Source organism: Ambystoma mexicanum, chromosome 4q, assembly GCF_040938575.1.
Source record: "Ambystoma mexicanum isolate Mex_15411 chromosome 4q, UKY_AmexF1_1, whole genome shotgun sequence".
Taxonomy (NCBI): Eukaryota; Metazoa; Chordata; class Amphibia; order Caudata; family Ambystomatidae; genus Ambystoma; species Ambystoma mexicanum.
The window spans coordinates 366,316,426-366,338,529 of record NC_090928.1 but is presented as its reverse complement, the minus strand read 5'-3'; the positions used below and the strand labels follow the sequence as shown (position 1 = coordinate 366,338,529).

The window sequence follows — 22,104 nt, the reverse complement described above, 5'->3', positions numbered from 1 at the left end:
AGATGAGTCCAACTGCAGCGGACTGTGCGACGCACAAACGGGAGCTACATACCCTGGTGCAACGGGTGGGCAATTTGGAGAATAGAGCGGAGGAGGCGGAAGGGCGTGCCCGGAGGAATAGCATCCGTATTGTCGGACTGCCAGAAGGTGCCGAGGGCCACAACCCTACGGAATTCGTCGAAACCATGTTGCTACAAGAAATCACCAGGGGAACCCTGTCTCAGGGATTCGCCGTGGAAAGAGCGCACAGGGCCCTGACGAGGAAGCCACCGCCGGGAAATCCGCCCAGGCCACTGATCGCCAAGATACTCAATTACCGGGACCGGGAAAGAATTCTTGAACACTTCCTCCGCAAAGGAAGAACAATAAAATGGAGAGCTGCAAATATAACTGCCTATCCGGACTACACCCTGCAGGTACAGCGGAGCCGTATGAACTTCGGATCGGTCAAGAGAAGATTGCGGGAAGCTGGATACAAATACATGCTGCTCTACCCGGCCAGGCTAAAGGTTTTCTATAAGAACAAGACGCTGTTCTTTGATACTCCGGAAGAGGCCATGGGGTGGCTGGACATGCAAAGTTGCCCTCAGGAGCCAGATATCCAGGAAGACGATGGAGCAGGACGAGATAAGTAAAGCTGAGAATCTGGTGGGACTTCGTACTGTGCGACTTGATTATAGTCAATGATGTAACTGGATGGCAGGCGGGCTCTGGTTGGCAGGAAACATGATCCGGCTGCACTGTAACTGCTGCATGTTGAGGGAGCCCCTCGGGGCAGATCTTTATATCCCCATTTAGAGTTTAGTTAGGTCACTGATAGTTAGGTGACACCCTGCTGGGTTCTTAATTTGGGTTTCCAAGGTAGAACCAAACGCGGGGATGCCTGAGATCCAGGGATGGAACAGGGCAGTTGTTTGAGTTGGGGGTTTGGGGGGTTTAAGTTCAAATATGAGCCTTGACGGTAGACCTAAAATCAGTCATCTACTTGGTGTGGGGGGGAGGGCTGCTCGGAAGGGGGAGGGGGGATTATCGATGAACCATAGGGGACCTTAAGATATTAACGTGGAATGTCAGAGGGCTCAACAGTTACTTGAAGCGTAATAAGGTTATGCTATATTTGAAGCGGCAGAAGATAGGATAGACGTCGCCTTTTTGCAAGAGACGCATCTGACGCGAGAGAAAATGGAACTGGTGGGGAGGAAATGGAAAGGGATATCGGTGGGTTCATCGTACTCGGCCTATGCGAGAGGGGTACTTGTCTGGGTGGCGCCACATGTCCCATTTAAGTTCACTGGAGAGGTTGTTGATGCAGATGGGAGGTTGGTTATATTGAGGGGGCTGATAGAGAACAAGGAAGTGTGCATCGTAAATACATATGCCCCTAACCAAAACACAGCAACGCACTTCAGGACGCTGTGTACCAAGCTAAGTGCATGTGTAGGGGGTGCGATGATCTGGGGCGGGGATTTCAATTGTGTATTGAACCCAAAGGTAGACAGGTCGGATGACAAGACGGCCAGGCCCAGCCCAGCGGCCAAAGTATTGCAGACGCTGCTGGCGGACTTTGGCTTGGTGGATGTGTGGAGAGTGAAACACCCTGACGTGAGGCAGTACTCACATTATTCGGCTCCGCATCAGCTGCATACGAGGCTTGACTATATCTTTGCCACTTCGGATGTGGTTGCTGAGAGCATCCATATAGATTATAAAGCCAGAGTCCTCTCGGATCACTCGCCCCTGGTCCTGGGGTGGCAGTACTGCCCCCCTAGGGCGCGAATACCAACATGGCGCCTCCGGGCTGAAGCGCTCAAAGACCTAGCCTTCAGGGAGGACATAAGAGAGGAGATTATTGCTTCTTTTGAGGTGAATACTGGTAGCGTGAAGTGGGCGGGTACTGTATGGGAGGCTTTTAAGGTTGTGATGCGGGGGATCGCCATTGCTAAGTCTAAGGGACTGCTGGGAGGAGTCCTAGCTGATTTACACAAAGCTGAGATCGAGCTGGAAAGAGAGTTGGGAAGGGGAGGGGCTGATGCGGAGGCAGTAGGTAAATTGCAGCAGCAATGTGTGGAACATTGGGACAGGCTCTGTAACTTAAATTACAAAAAGTACATAGAAAGGCAGCATGCAGGAGGGGACAAAACGGGCCGGCTTCTAGCGTGGTTGTACAAGAGCGAAACCCCTAGATCCCCGATTCGGACTATAATCAATGAAGAGGGCGAGATGGTAGACACCCAAGAAGGTGTAAATAGGGCATTTGCAGAATATTATAAGGCATTATACGAGGTTGAAGTTGGGAGTAGTCGGGAGGAGATAGACGAGGTGCTGGAGGATATAGGCCTGCCCAAGGTCAGTAAAGAGGAAAGAGAGGAGCTGGATGCACCGATCACTTTGGAGGATCTGAGAGAAATTGTAAGGCAGTTACCCACCAGCAAGGCTCCAGGGGCGGACGGGTTCCCTAGCGAATTTTACAAGGTGTATGGGGAGGAGGTGCTCCCACCCATGCTAGCTATGCTCAAAGAGGCGTTTGAGGTGGGGCTGTTATCGGAGTCACTCAGGGAGGCGATCATAGTGCCACTCCCCAAGCCCAACAAACCGGGGCGAAGTTGAGGCTCCTACAGGCCATTGTCGATGTTGAACCAGGACAGTAAGATACTCACAGCTGTCCTGGCCAACAGAATGCGGAGAGTAATTGGCAAATTAATTCACCCAGACCAAACGGGCTATGTCCCGAGCAGGAACATCACTCACAACCATAGACGACTCCATCGAGTGGTCGAATGGGGGTGTAGTACGGACGATGAAATGGCGGTCGTGGCACTGGACGCAGTTAAAGCGTTTGACTCTGTCAAGTGGCCGTGGTTGTTGGCGGCTCTAGATTGGTATGGAATAGGGACAGGCTACATTAAATGGGCTAAGATGCTATACAGGGAACCGTTGGCCAGAGTCCGCAAGGGTTCAGTAGTGTCTGAGAGGTGGCGGCTGGGTAGAGGCACTAGGCAAGGGTGCCCCTGGTCCCCGATGCTATATATCTTGGCCCTAGAGCAATTAGCAATATACCTCAGGCAACAATATGACCCGATCGGTATTGAGGTAGGAGGGGAGCATCACCTTATATCCTTGTACGCGGATGATTTGTTACTATATCTGAAATACCCTGAATAAAACCTTCGGTATGTCTTGGAGGTAATGGAAAGGTATGCCAGGCTGTCGGGTATAGCGGTGAACCCCCAGAAATCCACCATGTTCCTGCTGGGTAGATATATGGGTATTCCAGTAGAAAGGTTGCCGGTGCTGCAGATCCCGTGGGCAGTTAGCTCTTTCCGCTACCTCGGAATAGATGTGTATCACACGACAGAGGAAGAACCTAAGTGCAATACTGAAATGGCTGTTGGGAAAATCGAGAAATGCATGAGGTTTTGGGAGAGGTTACCTTTAGAAATGATGGGCCGAAGTGCAATGCTCAAAATGGTGGTTCTGCCTAGGCTGTTACATTATTTCAACAATATTCCACACATGATACCCAAGACGTTTTTTGCTAAACTGCACAGTATGTGCAGAGAATTTTTGTGGCACTATGGAAGCTGCAGAACTTCTACGAGAAAGGCGGTATTAAACTGCCCAATACGTAGCTCAGTGGCTCTCTGACGAAGAGACCCCCGAGCACAGGTTGTTCGGGGGGAACTGCACTCCTTTTTACTTGCGGGAAATTATTTGGGTGGCTAGCTCAGACATGAGAGAGCGCCCTAGAATGTTGTTGTTGGGGCGGAATATGTGGCGCCGAGCCTGCCGGATGATGGGGGACCCGTTCCTGTGTGTTCCACAGTTACCGTTGGTCGCACTGGCAAGGGGAGACGTGCAGCTGAGGGTAAGCATTAGGACCTATTGGGAATCAGTGGGGTTAGTCACGTTGGGAGATATTTGGTAAGACGGGACTATTTTGGAGCTGGGAGAACTCGAGGAAGCGGCCGGGTTACACAGAGGCCAATATGTCACTTATCATAGGGTAACGCATGAGATTCGGAGTATATGGCCTGAAACCGTTTTGGCGGAAGAACCGGATGCCACTGTGGGGTTAATATATGACGCATCAGAAGGTGGGCATGAGGTCTCCAGATTGTACGAGATGTTGATGTCTAAGGTTGGGAAGGACCTGGCGCACTTGCGATTAGAGTGGGAAACAGAGATGGGAGTCCCGATAGAAGATGGGGCGTGGGAACGTGCTCTGGGATATCATAAGAAGGTGTCGAGAAATGCCAGGTTCAAACAAATACAGCTATATATAACGCACAGGGCATACATGACCCCTCTCAGAATATCGAAGTTGCGAAATGTTGGGCGCCAGGCGTGCCCTAAGTGTGACGAGGAGAATGTTGACATGATACATATGTTCTGGGCGTGCCCGGTTATTGAATGCTACTGGGGTGAAGTGGCACAAAAACTGGCAGGGAAGGGGGTCACGCTCGTAATAGACTCGGCCTGGGCCTGCTTGCTGGGAGGATACCCTAGAGCACGTAAACTTAAACATGTAGCGAAATTGAAGGATTTGGCGTATGTGCTCGCGAAACGACGGATTGCCATGGGGTGGAAGGAGGGCCATAAGCCTCGAGTGGAGGTCTGGTGGAAGGACCTACAAAAATGGGCGGAGGCTGAAACAGTGGTGTGGCAAGAGGCCAGTAACACGAGTGGGGATGAGGAAATGGGCTCCCTCATGGCATGGAAATCATTGATAGCGGAAATGTTTGGGGCGGGATCGGCTCCAGTTAAATCTGAGGGCAGTGATACCCTGACACACGAGGAGGATACTGAATGTGAAGAACAGACAGGCTCATAAGGGGGGGGGGGAGTGCAGTGTTTAAGTTGTAAAATGTGTTGATTATGTTTTGTTGCTTTGTTGTGTGGTTTGAATAAAATAATAAAAAAAATTTTTAAAAAAAAGGCTGATCATCTGAGCAGGGTGTTCCCTTCCTCTTGCTGGGACTTGAATCCTGTAACATTCTGTCATGACTGTGCCACTGGAGCACCAATTGGCACCCATTGTGCACTATTTGGGACTCACTCATCACCATATCCTCGGCAGACAATAGCTATTCATATTTTTGTCTTTACTTTCCGTTCGCAAGACTTTGTGACTTTGTTATTTAAATTCACAAACTACATATCCCATAATACACCTTGTGGCAGTTCTCATTCCCTGGCTATTCCTATGCAGCAGTCTTAGAACTACAATACCCAGAAGCCTTAGCGATCAGTGCTGCTTTCACTTTACCAGAACCATAGAGGGAGGAGGTAGATTACCTTCAAATGTGGTGCTCCAGGCGCTGCTAATGAACCTGCTTCAGCACAGGACACATCTGTATTTAAGCAGCTGCCTGCAGGAGCACATGGCTCTTGCATTGATTTTGTTCTCAGCCCATTGTGCTTTGATCCTTGGATTTCTGCTGTGTCCTGTGCTCGCTGCCTTGCTGCACAACTATTCTGTCTTCACTACCTCGCCTACTGCCCTACACCTCTGTGCTTCCTGCACTGCGGCCCTACTCCCCTGCTTGCAGTCCTCTGTTCCCTGTCTGCAGCCTCTTGCTCTCTACCACCAATTATCTTGTTCCCTGCCCGCAGTTCCTTCTTCTGTGCCCATAGTCCGTGTTACCTGGCTTTAGCTTCCTAGATTCCAGTCCTGAGTTTCCTTGCTATCTGTCTGCAGTCCTGCCCTTGTTATTGCAGTCCAGAGTTACAGTTCCTTGGATTCCTTGTTACCAGTCTGCAGTTCTGTCCTTGTTATCATAGTCCAGAGTTTAGCTCCTCAGTTTCCTTGTTCCTGGTCTATCGTTCAGTCTGCTGTTCCTTGATTCCAGTCCTTAGTTTGTAGCCGGCAGTTCCAGTCTCCTGTACCTTTGCCCTAAGATTCCTGTCTTCTTGCTTTTCCTTTTTCTTCCGGTTCTCTGTCCTGAACCTTGCTCACTTTCACTTCCTATTCTTCCCTGGATATTTCTTGTCCTCACTTGTGCTTGTGTAGTTCCTTTGTTCAGAGTTTGGCTGCTGGGTTTTCAAGCAGGCAATCTCTGCCCCTTTCCTTTGTCGTGTTTCAGTATTGTACTTTGTGCCATATTGTTAACAGTGTGCTGGTCCCTGTTTTAGGAGGCAGTCACTGTTCAGTTCCTGCTGGACCCATACAGGCTTCAGTCTTTTGAGTAATTTTTTCTTGTTTGTGCCTTAGGGTCCAGACACAGACACCCAGTCCTGCTGCTGTTTTCCATGAGTATTCAGAGTGAGGCCATGTAATAGTAACCAGCTCAGAAGGCCTGATTTTTCCCCGACTCTGTGGGAAACTCTTCCCCCATTCTGTGCATACCACAATTGGGAACCAAACGTGTTTGACTTACTTGTGCTCCAAGGCCCTTTCTGTTCACTGCTTTTGTTGCCTGTCTGTAGTTATTGCCTATGTTTTCGTTTCTGCCGGAGTCCTTACACTCCTGCCTCTTGTGCACATTTCTCCCCTTGACTTTGTGGGCATGTCTCTGCCCTCAAGCCCCTGACACATTTCACCAGATATGTAGGAGGTTCTGTCATCCAGTAGTTCATTACATGAATCCTTTAGAAGTTCGTTTGTGAGCTTAGCTATATATTCATCATTATTTCAAAGTGAAGTCTATATTGTCCTGCTCTTAATATTAGATAATTTAACTGATAAGTAGATGCGTTGCATCCTGGACATGATCACTGAGGTGTTCTGCGTGCAGAGTCGCCTGCTGCTCGTTTGTGTACTGGTGACTTCGCATGCTCACCTTTGAGTGCCCAGTTCTAACAAGAAGGTTTTGAATTAGGGTTGGCACTCTTTTCTTATCAAACTCAATGGGCTGCTATCCGAGCCTTCAGGGAACCTTGCGGGTTAGCATCAGAGGTCGAGGGGTTGGTGTATAAAACTCTTAAAAACTTCTCGTAGACCTGGCTATCCACTCCACCAGGAGTGCCAGCATGGGATTAACCTCTGGTCTCAAGGGCCCTTCAAGTTTCTCAGTGTGTGCCCCTGGATACAATAACTCTGAAATATCTGACCATGAAGGTAGTCTTTCTGGTAGGTAGCCCTAACCGCAGCACCCAAGGTAGGGGAAATTGACGCCCTCTTGTGTAAACCCTATTTCTTCAGATTTTTCCAGGTTCTATCATATTACACTGGGACCTGGGTTTGGAGGTGGTTCTGCTGTCTTCTTTCAGAATTTTACATTCTGTGAAGAACACAGGTGGCATATGGGGCATGAAGGGCAGTTTTGACTTATCTAGATAGGTGTTATTTAGGAATACTGACGACCTGTTCCTCACCTTGTGGGAGGCTGATCTGGATAGTAAGGGGTAATTTCCATGGAGCAGTGGTGGATTCTTTGGGCCATCACAAAGGCGTAGGAAGCAGCAGGACATGCGCAGCCAGCTGTTATTCAAGGGTGATCAATCAGGCTGAAGGTTTTCACACACTTCACCAGTTTTCGACCAAATTCCTTATAAATAATTCTAACTCCACGTTTAAAGCTTAGTTTACATCTATAAAGGCTGCTAGTTTGACACACAAAAAATAGCCTGATTTTATATGGCTATTCAGATTTTCATAACACAATGAATAACAACATACCGGAAGTTATTGTGAAAAGATTCCCAGATTCATTACTTAACCAAAGTGTGCGATCCTTGGCAAATAATTTAGTCTCACTGTACATTGCAAGCAAAACCTAGGAGTTCTCAAAGCTTGCCATTTATGGTGCACGATAATACTGGTGTCAAAAGAAGACAAAAGCAGTCTGTGACTAATGAACGTCTTTGAGAGATGGTTGCATTAGCCTGACAGAATCAAATTTAAAGTAAATGACTTAATAGTAAACCATTATAATGAGATTTGGGCTGAGATCACTGATGTTTCAACGTGTCATGCTGCCAAGTCCCACGCTCAGAAACAAATACAGACTTAAACAGAGAGTTAAAGAGAACGTATGAACATAACTGTAGTGAGACAAATGTAGAATTGCGTAAAAGGAGTGTGGCACAGTGTGAGGTGAACTGAAATAGGTTAATGAGCCTCAGCCGAACTCTGGTGTAAGAGCAACTTTCATACCCTTCCAGTCTGAACCCTTACTTTTGATGTGTGACCCTCCCATCTGTATTGCCCTTTTAAGCTGTGGGCCCCTCCCAATGTGTAATGCCCTTTTAAGATGTGCCATGACTGTGTCATGGCCCAGGCTAATAAAAGGAGCAACTCCAGGCACGTGCATCAGAACGGCTGCAGACTCCAACCATGGAACATCCGTTGTCGCTGTCTCTCATTCCGTGCCTGCAGGCCTACACCATATGATCACAGTCCTACAGCCTTGGCCTGCAGGCCCCACGCCGTGTGATCTTGGCCCTGAAGGCCCCTGCTGGTCTGAGCCCTGCAGACCGGTTTGGTGCCCTGGGTCCAGCCCAGGCATCCACCATCCAGGATGCTGCTGGCAACCAGGCTATATCCCTGCCCTGAAACACCAGTAAGTCCGGGTGACCCCGGCACACCAACATGGTGCTAGGCCCCGAGCACCTGTGAGGCCAGCCACGTGACCGCCGACGGCCTCATAATAATGGCGACGATGAGGAGGAAGAGCCCCCGCAATGCGCCCGTCATGGCTGTCCCTAATTTTTTTTTCTCAAAGGAAGGTAGAGGAGGGAGAAAGGAGGAGGAGCGGCATTCACCGCCATGGGAATGAGGCGGTGCATGCCATGCCTGGTGCCCTGCCGGCAGATCCTCCTTTGCGGGGTCCCTCCGAGAGGAAGGAGTTTGTGTGGCTAGGGTGGGTGTCTGCCCGCAGCCCCCTGCGGCATCTGTCGCAAGAAGAATAAAGTAAAAGTAACTGTGTGGCCGCTGCTGTGCGTCACATGGTGGGTGAAACACCATCTGCCCCCAGAAAGAAGGAGCTGTGCCTTGACAGAGAGCTGAAGGCTGCTGGGGAAAAGGGCAGTTAATGCGGCATCCGCAGCCAAGGAAAGATCTGCCCTGCTGTGAGGTTCTACCTCACAGGTATGGTGTGCGCATAGCCAGACCCCCACCCTGCAGGCCAAAGAAAGTGCTCCCCAAGGTGCAGCAATGATGCAGCATCCACCGCCCAGGAAGAGAGGCCCGCTGCTGTGTCCAGACCAGCGCTCTGCCTACAGCATACCTGGGGCGCCCAGCGGTGAAACACCAGAGCATGTGGGTGTTAAAATATAATAATAATATGTGCATTTGCTTAGCCCAAAGCTAATACATTTTTGCGATCAAAACCCAGTTTTCTTGCAACGTTCAAAAGGGGTTGCATTTGTCAATTTCGCCAAACAAATCAAAGTAGAAATGTATTCATGGCCTTTTCCTTTAGTCATTACAAAAACATGTTATTGTGGGGAAAAACTGGACTTGTACAGAGGGTATGTTTTAGTTTCTTGGCCTTTGCTGAGACAACTTCGGTTAAATAAGAGTAAAAGCAGGTCTTCCCATTTAGCATAGGAGGAAAACCTGTTTCAATATAGCCTCTTTCTGTTGGTTAATACTGTGTAAAGGCTGACAGCACTGAGCAAAGGTTAATTACACATTGAATCGCAGTGATCAGCCTTTTTCATTCTTATCAGCCCATAAAAGGTCTCTTTGAAAGCTTGCTTAAATAGGATTACCATTGTTGGAACGACGGGCAGACAGGGTTACGTTTAGTGTTATCGAACACAAGTCACCACCGTGAACTGGTGGACAAAGTATACGATTGAACCATGAGCAAAGTAAACGCCTAGACCCACAGGCATCACAGCGTTTGTACAGTGTAGTAACCTACGAGAAAGACATAACAAGTCATTATGTTGATAAGTCAATGCATATTAGACAGTTCATAGTTAAGGTTTTAGTCATAATTATTGAATGACCAAGTTTCCAATAGTTTCTTGAATGCTGGGTAGGAGGGTTTGTTTCTTAAATGAAGAGGTAGGGAGCTCCACAGGGTAGAGGCCTTAGAGCTGAAACTCACCACCCCTCCTCATCCCCCCGCACTCCGCGCTGGCAAGTTCATAGCGAGGGACTGCTAAGGTTAGTGGATTGGAGGAGCAGAGTAGGCGACCATGCTGTTTCTTTGTGATGCAGTGGTTCAGGTAGGTGGGGGCTTCATTATAGGGGCAGCTGTGTGCTATAGTCAGAGTTTTAAAGTCAATCCAAGCTTTTATTGGTAGCCAGTGGACTTCTGAGCAGGTGGCAGAGATGTGGTCTGATTTGCGGATACCTGGTGCTGCCTGCAGTGCTTTGTTTTGGAGCAGCTGTAACTTGGCTAGGTTGGACGAGGTAGGCCATTGCAATAATCAGGTTTGCTCAGGATGATGGCTCCGGATAGCATAAGGCAATTGTTAGGGCTCAAGAATTTTCTTCTTAAAGAAATGAGTTTGGCGGTGTGGGAGGTAGTGGATGCCAGAGAATTGACATGCCTTGTCATGGTTAGTTCCGTGTCCATGTACACCCCTAGGGCTTTAGCATGTTTGAGGCCGTCCCGTGAATGGTAGAGCTGTCAATGATGAAGGCAGCATTGGAAGGGTCAAGGGATTTAAGACGAGCAAGTGAGCCTACAATGAGTAGCTCTGTCTTCTCGTCATTAAGGCAAAGGTTGTGGGTAGCCATCCAGGACTGGATGGCACAGAACACTTCGTTGATTGTATTGGAGTTGTTGGCGTAGTTGCCAGATATGGGATGAGAATTTGCTCATCATCTGCAAAGTTGGTCTAGGCGATGAGTAGATTATGGAGAATATTGAAGAGGTGTTTGGTGTAGGTGTTATAAAGGGTCAGGGACAAGCAGGAGCCTTGCTGGATGCCAAGAGATATGGGGATAGGAAGGATTTGATCCAGTGGACTCCTTCGGGTGAGAAGTGCAAGGTTCCAGAAAGGTCTTGGCAGAGTAGGTTGTGGTCCACAAGATCAAATGCAGCAGAGAGGTCTAGGAAGAGTAGGATGGCAGCATTGTCAGAGTCTCTAATGCTGTCTAGTTGCATTTTGAGATCGATAAGGGCCGTTTCAGTGCTGTGTGTTGGTTGAAATCCAGATTGTCTGACACCAAGCAGTGAGTGCTGTTTAAGGAATTGCTGGAATTTTATATAGGCTATGTTGTCTAATATTTTGAGCAGGAAGGGTTCTGTAGTGACAGGTCTATAGTTGGTAGGGATAGTGAGGGTTTTTTAGTAAGGAGGTGACCTAGGCCGCTTTGATAGTAGTGGGTATTTCGCAGGAGTTGAATGTGGAGTTAACTAATTCCGTAATGATGAGGGTGAGACTTGCGTCACAGAGTTTAATGATATTAGCCAGCAAGTATCTCCTTTGCAATTGCAGGGTATGAGGGTCTGGATGGTCCTCAGAACAGCTGTTATTTAGTTAAGGAGTAGAGTGAATTTGGTAGTGAGCGCGATTTTCATAGTGGTACACCATGCTTTGTTACGTTGGACTAGAGTATTTGGTGCACTCAGGTTTTCTAGTTCTCGCAGGATGGTGAAGAGGTCCTTGGTATTGGAGCTAAGCATGCTGATTCTGTTGTCATAGGAGGCAGCCTTAGTAGCATAAATCGCATCCTTGTAGGGCTTAGAGGTTGAGGCGAGGAGAATGGCATTCATGGGGGCGGGGTGTTTCTTGTGTAGATGCTCAATTGATCTTTTCTGCCTACGGAGCAGGACTACTTCATCTGAGAACTAGATGTTAGTGGGTTTGTATGGTTACAGCAATTTGTTTTTGAGGTGGGCATGTTGGTCTTACATGACTAGGAGGCTAGCATGGTAGTGGTTTGCTAGAGCCATGGGGTCGTGTTTCAATGAGAGAGACTAGGGTGGGTTTGAGTGTTTTCCATGTGCTTTTCGCTAGGATTTGGGTGGGTGGCGGTTGGGGTTTGCTCTCAGGGTTCAAGTAGTGTAATTTAAATTCAGTCAGATGGTGATCAAACCATGGGACTGGGTTTATGTGAGATATTTCGATGGTTGAGTTGGTAGTAAGTATCCAGTCAAGGGTGCACCCTTTCATGTGGGTGGGAGCAGAGACAGGCTGTGCGAAAATCATGTCCTGGAGGGCTTGGACCACAGTAGCGGCTCTATGATCAGTGGGATCATTGAAACCCAGATTAAAGTCACATAGGATTATGCATTTACTGACAGGTTTGCGTAATGGTGTTATAAGGAGGGGGATTTCAGAGTCAGAAGAGGTGGAGGCGTTGGGTTGTCATTAGAGCAAGATAATGATGAAAGATGATTGGGGATTGGATTTAAGCTTGGGTAGCAATGTTTCTTAACCTTGCATATGAGGTAGAGCGAGGGTGCAAATCTGGAGGTCAGCTTTGTGGATGACCGCTACTCCGCCACCGATGGCGTTGGCACGGTCAGTTCTGTGGATCAGGTAGTTGGGTGGGATGGCTAGGTTGAGCATGGGTCCTGAGGCACTATGTAGCCAGGATTCTGTAATGGCTAGTAGGTCAATTTGGTTGTCAGTGATGAGGTTGTGCGCTTCTATGGCGTGGACAGCCAGGGATCTGATGTTGATAAAGGCACAGTTAAGTGGTTTGTTCTGGGTGGTGGGTGAGAGGTTGGCAGGTAGACTTGTGGTAGAGGGGGGGTGTTCGGGAGGTGGGGGTTGCAATGTCTGGCTTGATTACCTAGTTAGTCTGAGGTTGACTGTTATAGGGTAAGAGAACTGTTGTAAGTCGGGGGATGCCTGGATGTTCTAGCGCATAGGTTGTGTAGTCTTCAAATTCCTAGAGAGGGTGAGGTTGTGTTCGTAAGTTTAGGCCTAGAAGGCCTGTGATATTATAGAGCATGCACCTGTGTACGTGAGGGTCGACACACAAATGGCTACCATGGAAGCCCAAAAAAAGTCTGAATTGGTGGCTTGCCCTGCAACTACCAAAAAGCCTCGACAAGGCCCTGGCAGTCTCAAGAGTTACTCCAAAGGGCCACAATACCACCCACAGCTCCAAGCTTTACCCAACAGAATTTGCTACAGATGCGGGTTTGCATTCACGCACACAGTAAAATGTCCAGCAACTGTGGCAGAGAAGGCCATTTCCAGGCATTCTGTAGAGAAGGCAAGTCCTTTCCCGTCTACAGACCACCACAGCAGTCCACGTGGAGACAATCACCCTCTGGCCTGCAGAGTGGCCTGTGAAGACTGCCACCGTATGACCCCGAGGGTCCGCAGGATGGAAGACTATCAGGGTGAAGGGGCACAAGAGGAATGTATACACCACTATATGCCGGATGAACACCACTCACAAACCAGCCAGGACCGGGATCTGCCTGTTGACCCCTATGACGAATATACAAACAAGTATGTCTACTTGATGGAGGATGATCACAATGTGATGGCTGCCCCCCTGGTGTCGCCGGACATGGGTGGCATGACACTTTGCTTCATCATAGACACAGGGGTGACGGCAACAGGAGGGGAGAACAAGAATTTCTGCAGAAAGCAAACAAGGATTTCCTGGCCAGGTTGAAGGCGAAAATATACCAATGTGGCATGAGTGCACAGTTGCAATTCATTGGCCAGTTTCAACGAGTCCTAACACACAGGGTGAAATTCGATAACTGCCACCATCTGCGTGCAATGGACCCCTTCGAGAGGGCATTGTCTTCTGTGCTACAAAAACAGCTAAGGACCTGGGTCTTATTGATATCCACTGGCAGGAATCTGAAGTGGTACGCTGTACACCCAGTCATCATGCCGCCTCAATGATGGTGTCCCTGATGGACACCAAAACCATATCCTACGAATGAAATGTCCATGCCTGTTTCACGGTTTAGGGAAAATCAAGGGTACGGTCTGGGTATTTACTAGACCCATCCATATATAAGCTTTGCCTCACATAGTAAGTACTGGTACGAGTCAGTGGGAGGTGGAGGTAAAGCTTGGATTAGTTACTGGTAATTTTCATTATGCCTAGTCCTTCTCTTTCTCATCACATTATTTATGACCCTCCCACCCAATAAAGGGTGTATGGGCCCACAAAGTTCTGAGATATACAACCAGTCCACTGAAGGTATCAAGAAATGTTTTGTTCGCAGTAGCATACACGACAACTCTCCCGATTTAGGTGGGAGAGTCACGATATTATTGCCAAAAATGTAGATATTTTCGCTCTGTTTCCTGCCTAAAGTTTCAGTAACCACAATGTATTTCAATAGGAAAATGTCATTCTCCCGATTCTCAAGATCTCATCTCTGTCCCAGGCGATCCAAAGCTTTGGCATGTATGCAGTAGAAGTGGCGCAGAGTTATATGATGGGGAAAAGATTTGGAAGGATTCCTGTGATGGAGGCCAGGCAGTGGTCGCAGTGGGTGGGAGCAGTGCTCCTCTACTTTTTTTTAAAAAGTTTTACTGTTCCTATACTTCTATTTTAAAAAAGAAACTGTTCCGGAATGGTTTAGTTTTAAAATAAAAGTGTACGAAGAAGTTGAAACTTGCACTTCTGTGCACTGCACTGAACGCTGACTTAAACAGCAGGTGTGTTTGGGGGTTTGGATTGCATGTAGAAGGGGGCATGACATCGTGTTTGTCGGAATAAGGAGGCAGTTCAACTTCTTCTTTGGGTACACTTCAACCACTGAGGCTAGGCTTCACAAAGTAAATACTGGGACGAAGATGAGCATGGTAAGGAGTAATGAAGCTTACCGTTAAGCAGGCTTGGACTGGCCTGTGGCCGAACCAAAAAAACACAAAAAAATGCTGTTGTGGGCCTGTTTTTTGGGTCAATGTGTCCCAATTTGTTGGATACAGCAGCAGCCTTGCCCAATCTTCAGTGAACAGCAGCAGCAGCGCCTCCACCAACTAGTCGGTGAAATTGAATGCAGTTTTGAAGCCCTGTCGGCCATGCCACGAGAAACGAAATCACCGCCATCATCCAGCTAATCTTAAAATGGCCGCCAACTAGCAGCCTAGAAGCCGGCCATTCGCCGAAGGCCCAGAGCAAAAGGCCCTGTCCCAAGCCACTAAGGTTCATTTCACTCACCAGGGCAGGAGCCCCTGCACCCTTCTACTCTCCTGCTGCGGTCATCTGGCGGCAGGAAGACAAACACTGCCCAGCCTGTTTTTCGTATGCTGGCATTGTGATCCCTACAGCTTAAAGCACCACTGCTACAACAGCAGCCTTGCCCAATGTTCAGTGGACAGCAGCAGCAGCGCCTCCACCAGCTAATCCGGTGAAAGTTTATGCAGTTTTGAAGCCCGGTCGGCAAGCACCGTGAGGAACAAAGTTACCGCCATCATCCAGCTGATCTTAAGATGGCCGCTGTCCAGCAGCGTTGATTTTGTGTATTTGGTCGCCTAGCAACCAGCAGCGTCATCGGGCCCTTAAAACAATCCGCTCCGCCGGCAGGCAGAAGCCGGCCCATTCACCGAAGGTCCAGAGCAAAGGCCCTGTCCCGAGCCAATAAGGTTAATTTCACTCAACAGGGCAGAAGCCCCTGCACCCTTCTACTCTCCTGCTGGTGCCATCCGGCGCCAGGAAGACGAACACTGCCCAGCCTGTTTTTCGTATGCTGACATCGTGAGCCCTACAGCTTAAAGCATCACTGCTACAGTAACAGCCTTGCCCAATCTTCAGTGGATAGCAGCAGCGGCGCCTCCACCATCTAGTCTGATAAAATTGTATGCAGTTTTGAAGCCCGGTCGGCGAGCGCCACAAGGAACGAAGCCATCGCCATCATCCAGCCAAGCAGCGTTGATTTTCAGTATTTGGTTGCCTAGCAACCAGCAGCGTCGTCGGGCCCTTAAACCAATCCACTCCACCGGCAGGCGAAAGCCGGCCGATTCGGTGAACGCCCAGAGCAAAAGGCCCTGTCCCGAGCCTGTCGGAGCCGGGAGGACTGGAGGACTGCCCTGTGGCCCCTACCCTTCTCTTGAGGCTCCCGTAAGCCTCTCTGGTACATCTCCTGAACACTGTGGACCTTTGTGTGCTCCTGTACTATCTTACGGTAAAAGACTTACGAGTGCCTCGTATACCCAACACTGTTATCCCTCTCCTCTACCCCTCACCTGCAATTAGTAAACAGTGATAGTGAGCACCATATGTTATACCATAAGCCATTACTATATTGCTTAAGTCTGGCGTCTCCTTTGTTACTTTTGCTATCTGCCCTTCCTCATTGCCCCGCTGCTGTTGCGAAAGGCAGCCTACCTCTTACCCTGCTGCAGACCCCCATGTCAGCTGCCTACTGCACTTCTGTGCCCCAGGCCGCCGACCTGTACGCCGAGCACGGAGGATCCTCGCCATAATTTAAGTAACACATATTGTTGCTTCACGTGAAGTAAGCCACCTCTCGACCCTGCCTCTTCCATCCCTCTTTACCTCCACTTAACCGGATAGCAGCGGCTTACCGACATTGCTCCACTGCCGCTGACTGCAACTAGCCCAGTAGTGAGCATTTAAATGAATCTGCCCCTCTAATATCGATCCAGCCACAGTGGAGTCATGCCACGCTAGCTCTATACCCAAATTTAACTGTGTTGTATCTGAAGAATATGTTTGGCGCAGTAGCTGTATGTTCCCTATGATCATGTATGTGCACATCAGCTCCTTACCTGAAACCAATTTGTAATGTATCCTATTATTATGTACTGCATATGAACTGTATATCTGAATTGTAATGTGCTGTATCCCATTATCATTTTTTGCACATTTGTCCTTTACCTGAAATCAATTGTCCGTTATACTATGACAATGTATGGCACAGGAGAAGCATGCCGACTGGCATAGCACTAGAACTCTGCCCACCTTTCCCATCTAACCCATCATGGCCACCAAAAGACCACTTAAATCAGAGGACATTCCCCCCACCCACTTCCTGCCACCTTTTCTCCAAAAATCACATATGTCCAACACTCCACCTCCTGGTTCCACCAAGTGCTACATTAACTCTCTAGCCATTAGGCTCAACAGGCTTGGGAGCCGCACTAGACCGCCCCATTTCTGCAAGCGCCCCAGATCAACAGGCACCTGAAACAAAAACCTAGGTCAGCGATCCCGACATGCCTCAGAATACAAATGTCTCATATCTAGCTTACAATGCTCGCACCCCTTCGTGACACCTACTCAGACCCCACCCTGTGACCCTAAGGTCTCCACGACACCCAACCTTCTAAACGCATTACAATAACCAAAGTTGAGCCATGACCCCTACAATGTTTGCTGATAAATGCAAGATCACTTCCAGCACATGCGAGTGAAATCCATGACCTAATTACCAACTTGGACCTTGATGCTATAGCCATTACTGAAACATGGCTTCAGGAAGCTTCAGGATCTGCAATCTCATTAGCCCTTCCACCAGGATCCACTATCTTCCGAAAAGACAGACCAACTGCTAAAAGGTGGGGGAGTAGCCCTTATAGTCAAAGAGACTCTAGCAGCTAGACAAACTCTGTCACGCCTAGATGAGAATGTGCACTCCCTTTCAGTCAAGATTCCTTTCTCCCCCAACACCACCCTTGATATTCATATAGCCTACCGTCCGTCAGGCCCACTAGCTGACATTCATGACAATTTAATCCATCTTCTGGGGGAAAATGTAAAAACATCCACTGAAGCCATTCTTCTAGGGGATTTCAATCTGGGCTTTAATGACCCCAAAGATAAACACGCCCAAGCCCTAGCTAAATGGCTACTGGAACTTGCTTCCAGCAGAAAATAGACAATCCCACCCACTGCAAAGGGCGCACACTAGACTGGGTAGTAGACTACAACTGTGGTGTGGACATTAGCTCCGATACTCCGTCTCCATGGACCGACCACCACTTTATCCACTACCTCATCCCTATCAACTGTAATGTTTCGAAAACGTTTTTGATTGTCCCAACTGCCTTAGCCAGATGCTCATGCAACCTAACTAAATACAGGATCCTCCCGTACCTAGACATTCCAGTCCTACAGCCCCCACTCTCCTCGGAGCCTCGGTGCTGGCAGAGGTTTACAACACCGCGCTCAGTACAGCAGTGGATGCCATTGCCCCACTAGACATCAAGAAAGCAAAAAAAAAGAAACATTCCAATTTGTGATTCTCCTCCGAGCTCAAAGAACTACGTTCCCTCAAACGCTTAGCCCTGAACAAATGTTTATGTTAACGTTAATGTTAAAGGATATTTGTACCGCACACTATCACCACCGGAGTGGCCCCCTGGCACTCTGGCGGCTCTGAAAAAAAGGCTGGATGAGGGGGTGAGTTAGTAGGAATAAGCTCGAAAAGTCCAAGGGAGCAGTGATGTGCTGTTGGCAGCCTCAATCCGGTAACTCCGTTGGCTGGGCTTGGGGTGTTTTCCGGTCGAAAAATGGCAAAGGACACCACAAGATTCCACACTAACCGCATACAAAACTCTGGCAAATCAATACAAAAAAGCTATCATCCTAGCAAAGTCCTCATCCTACAACGACAGGATCTCCAACGCCACCTGTGAATCAAAAGAAACTGTTTTCCATTTTTAAAGAATGGTCTACCCCGGTCACCAACACACACAAAGCCATTAAAGACGAATCCTGGTGCACCAATGTACAAAAAGCCATGATTAATAAAATTGAACTCTCACAGAAGAAGATCAAAGACCACCTTAATTACCTTTCCAAAGAACACGTGCCTGCTTGTCCTACTACCAGCACAGTCACTAAGGAAAAAACACTCTTCTTCAGGGAAGTAACTGAGACAGGGTTACTGGATATCATCCTGAAAACTTAACCATCCAATTGTAAAGGCAATGCCTGCCCTGCCAGTTTAGTCAACGATTGTACAGATTAATTAGCACCGTTCCTGACATCCTTCATTAATGCTTCCTTCAACACCAACACAGTCCCTTCCTGCCTTAAAGAAGCGTTGGTTCGCCCACTTCTAAAAAAACCTAGCCTAGACCCTGAATCACCCAACAGTTACAGACCTATCACCACGGTCCCATTCCTGCAGAACATTTTTGACAAAGTTGCCTACACTCAGGGCAAGAGGCAATCTGGGTTCCGCCCAGGCCATGGGACTGAGTCTGCCCTATTGGATCTCAAGATCCAACTAAATGACATAATGGACAAAGTTAAACCGGCACTTCTCCTCCTACTAGATTTGTCGGCTGCCTTTGATCTCGTGGGCCATGATAGCCTGTGTAAACATCTCATAAATGCTGCTCATTTCGCCCCCGAAGCCACAGCATGGATCTCCTCCTTCCTTAAGGGGAGACTGATGCGGGTCTTCTCAGACCAGACATGCGCAGCACCCACCACCAGACACTGTGGTGTCCCGCAAGGATCCTGCACGGCACCTACTCTGTACAATATCTTTACCCTACCTCTCTTCAATGACTTGGATGATCGGGGCATAGCATACACTAAATATGCCGACGATACCCAAGTCTACTCCCTCTCACCAGCTCCTATGAACAGGACGCTGCTGCCTTAGACAACATCTATGCAGCCATTCAGACATGGGTGGCAGCAAATGGTTTATGTCGCAACAGAGATAAAACAGAGATCCTCCTTGTAGGCTCCAAAGACACGCTTAACAAACTCGACCAGCAATACAAGACTTTCAACATTGATAATACACCTATTACTGTGTCTCCAGCAGTCAAAACTCTAGGGGTTTTTATTGACTCCTCTTTGTCAATGACGCGCCAAGTTAGTGCAATTGTATCCTCTGCAGCTTTCACCACAAAAATCATCAACGCAGTCAAACCTTATTTGTCAAACACAAACCACCTCGCAATAGCCTAAGCTACAGTTGGGGCCAAATTGACTATTGTAATGCTCTCCTCCTGGGTACTTCCTCTAAAAACCTCCATAGGTTACAAGTTACCCAAAACAATGCCCTCAGAGCTGCACTGAGCATCCCTAAAAGGGAACATATGTCACAGGCTAGGACAGATGTACACTGGTTACCAGTCAAAGAGCACATTCTTTTCAAAACCATGGCCATCACTCACAAGTGCATCTCCCACACTGCCCCCCCTTATTTATCAGAAAAGATTATTCCTCTCACATCTGCCAGACCCATTCGATCACACCACTCAAACATGATGTACGTCCCCACCTTCAAAAGAACTAAAGCTGGAGGTTCCAGCTTCCAAAACCAGCTCCCAAACACTGGAATGCCTTGCCCACATCACTCAGAAATGAAGCATCATACACAATCTTCCGTAAAGCTCTTAAAACTAAACTGTTTAATTAATCTGTAAATGTCAAGACCCTATCTACACTGCAACATTGTTCCACTGTAACCAAGGAACATACTGCCAACCCTTTCTCTCTACTTGTAACTCTACTCTGTGTTTGCATCATCATTGTATTTGTCTTCGTTGTCATTTTTCTGTACTACTCTCACAACTGAGATTGCTGCAACAGTGCGCCGTTTGTGCGCTTTACAGATGTAAATAAATAAAATAAATAAATAAACAATGTGGGCCAGTTTGATGAGTTACTTCACTATGCGGCTAATATTTGTGAACAGTGTTGCTGAATAAATGTTCTCTAAAATGCACAATCTGCATCACATATTATCAAAAGCCTCCCCCTTCGGCACTATGCAAACAGTGCCACAAAAGGAATGAATTGCCATTTGTAACTGTGGGTCACTTTTTCATTGGTGCCCGAAACAATTTTATGGCCCAGTCCGACCCTGTCGTTGAGTAATCGTCGCATATCCGGCAATGCAGAATGTTTGCTCTCAAGTAATAACGAAAACCAAGTAAATGGGCGCGGTTTTACAAGGGTGACAGACACTCACCACAAGCAGTGCAAGGAGACTGTTGTCGTTTTCTGGACAGGCTTTCTAAATCCGCTGGAGGGCTGGACAGGCTTCCTAAATCCGCTGGGGGGCTGGTAGGCAATCAGTGTCCCTTCTTGTGCTTTAGATCCTCATAACCGAAAGTGCTCTGTAGCCAAGCAGAAAAACACAGTAACCACTGACTAAACTGAAAGTGGGGAACGGCATTCTTCCGCCCGATGCAGTTCTTTCGTAACACGGGAGCTGCAGTCTACATACAGAGAACAACTTGAGCAACACAAACGTTCCATGGCGAGTTCTGATAGAAATAAGTCAGCTTCCAGTGAGGCACCCTCTCCACCGTTATCACTGGCCTCTGTAGATGGGTGGTCCAGGAAAAATAACTGGAAGGACCGGAATTTGAAGTGAAAAGATGCGCTCGTTTAAATCTCTTGCTGACGTAGCGTCGTGTAACAGTGACAGGCATCCGGTTCTTGGCTTTGTTGTACCTGATTTGCGGGTGATAATAGCAAGATTGACACCCTCATTTGGAAGGATGCAAGCACGTCTCCGCTAAAATGCTATCACTACATGCGTTGGCGGTAACCGAACCAACCGGTTTAAGGTGAGTGGAAAACGGGTAGTAGATCCACTACAGCCAATTCAAGCCCCAACGTTATATTGGCAAAGGAAAGGCGCATCAGTAACACAGTGAACATGAATGCTGACAGAACTGGAGAGTAGTGCATGTTAAGCAGTGTTCAGTGTTGCCAGGTTCATAGGAAACAAGCATTGGCAAAGCCAATAGCTCTGGCTTGTGTACAATAATTCGGCATTTGACAGGCGCTGCTATTAGATGCCCAGGTACTTGAACCATTTAGCACTGCTACCATCAATAGACATTTAAAGGGGAAGTGAGCTCAAAAATTGTATTGTCCCAATCGTTCGGGCATGTATTTTTAAGCATACTGTAATTGATCTTAACATTTTTTCCTATGCATCTTACCTTAGTTTTCCTCACTATTAGACATGCGAAAACAACGGGTTGGGCGCAGCCATTGTGCTAATCTTATCCGTTGAGGCATCACATTAACTTCAACCGCGCTCACGGCAAGAATACAGATCGCCAGCCCCTGAAGCTGACATCACTATTCCAAACGATATGCTCCACCTATTTTCAGGATGTTAGTTGCCAGCGTAGCCAAACGCGCTCAGTCATCACCCACGCCATAACGTCAGTTAGCGCAGAAGCAGGAAGATAAACACACACATCATCTCACAGCGTGTCAAAAATCTGATAGGAAAACAATATTTTAAAAGAAGACATCATTAGTCTGCAATGTAGCAAGTGCTTTTATTTATCAAAGAACGTTCCCAAAACTACATT

At 47.9% G+C, this 22,104-nt stretch overlaps 1 protein-coding gene across 1 annotated transcript in view; it reads right to left on the bottom strand.

Moving 5' to 3' along the window:
* Positions 1–21,147, bottom strand: part of NLRC4 (NLR family CARD domain containing 4) — a 421,041-nt gene extending 399,894 nt beyond the window's left edge. Inside the window, exon 1 of the mRNA XM_069607934.1 lies at positions 20,739–21,147. The gene's annotated coding sequence lies outside the window, so the exon portion shown is untranslated. The remainder of the gene's footprint in view (positions 1–20,738) is intronic.
* Positions 21,148–22,104: the final 957 nt, after the last annotated feature.